The following is a 1210-nucleotide window of genomic DNA, read 5'->3' on the forward strand; positions in this document are numbered from 1 at the left end:
CCGAGTCGATCATTAACTGCATGAAATCAATTCTCTGTTCAAAAGAAAATAAGTGAGTGATAAGGGGCTGTGTTAGCACTACTTGAAATGTTGGGGAAGAGTTGAGAAAGCTGATAATAATAATAATAATAATAGTAGTGTAGTTTTATATAGCGCACATATCCATCTAATGTAAGATGTTCAGGGCGCTTGATGTGTGGACTAGGAACTCGATCAATGACTTTCTTCGCCCCTAAGGGTCCCTTCGTGTCTGTGCTACCCGGTAACCCGGTACCAGCAACTCTCGTCGTCCACCACAGGGGCTGTCTGTTCCAGTACACCGGGGTATCCCCCTACTCGTCTCGAAGGATGTATTGGGTTCTTTATAGTGATGACGACAAAATCAGTCATTACAAGGAAGAACACAAGTGCATATACTTAAAAACAAAACATTGACAGTAACGGAACATTGTGAATGTATGTACTGTTAATTGAGAGTCTATTCAAACAAACTGACTAAAAATGAAGAGATTGATGTTTCAAATGAGTACTGTGTTTTAAATGGCTGAAGCTAGTCATTGAAAATCAGAACTTAACGCCAGGGATGGAATTCAAACTGTTTATAATTTGGGCAGTGGTATTGCAGACAATTTACCTTGAATATAAAGTCCAAAACACTTGGAAAAAAGAGGATTGAATTTATCAGGAGTGAGGAATCCATGCCAAAAAATGAGTAAGAAGAAATAGTTTGAGAATGAAAAGGGAGAAATTCATAACAGAAAAAGGAACCAGATTAATCGACAGTATAACAGAAAAAAAAGCACATCAAAAATTAAATTGATTATCATTAACACATACAAAAAGTATAAATAACGTACTTTTGCACTTTCCTTTCTCCTGCGTAGATTAATCACCTGGTCGGTAATATTGGAAAAGTATGTGATAGTTTCCTTTGGGGTTATTGGGATTTGAAACAAGTTTAAAATTCTAGCGGTCCATGGAAGAAGAACTATTATGCAAAAAGAAATGAATGTTTAGTACCAGATATAAGCTATTAGACTAGCATTATAAAAAGTGACAAATTTATTTATTTGATTATGTATACTAAGGGAGAAAAAAGAAGAGAAAATATTTTCCGGTGAAACTTACGGGCAGATGCTATGCTCAAGCTGCTAAAACTGACGTCAAATGCTTTCTTACAATGATTCTGAAATGGATGGTCCTTATTTTT

General features: G+C 35.8%; 1 long non-coding RNA gene across 1 annotated transcript; it reads right to left on the reverse strand.

Annotated features, from left to right (window-relative positions):
• On the reverse strand, positions 1-1210 carry LOC117119143. The gene is made up of 3 exons (XR_004447141.1): positions 1129-1210; positions 858-988; positions 1-34 (listed from the first exon to the last, which is right to left on the reverse strand). It is a non-coding gene; the product is annotated as an uncharacterized LOC117119143 (long non-coding RNA).

Source organism: Anneissia japonica, unplaced genomic scaffold (genome assembly GCF_011630105.1).
Source record: "Anneissia japonica isolate Jap-2015-1 unplaced genomic scaffold, ASM1163010v1 scaffold170861_len1210_cov113, whole genome shotgun sequence".
Classification (NCBI taxonomy): domain Eukaryota; kingdom Metazoa; phylum Echinodermata; class Crinoidea; order Comatulida; family Comatulidae; genus Anneissia; species Anneissia japonica.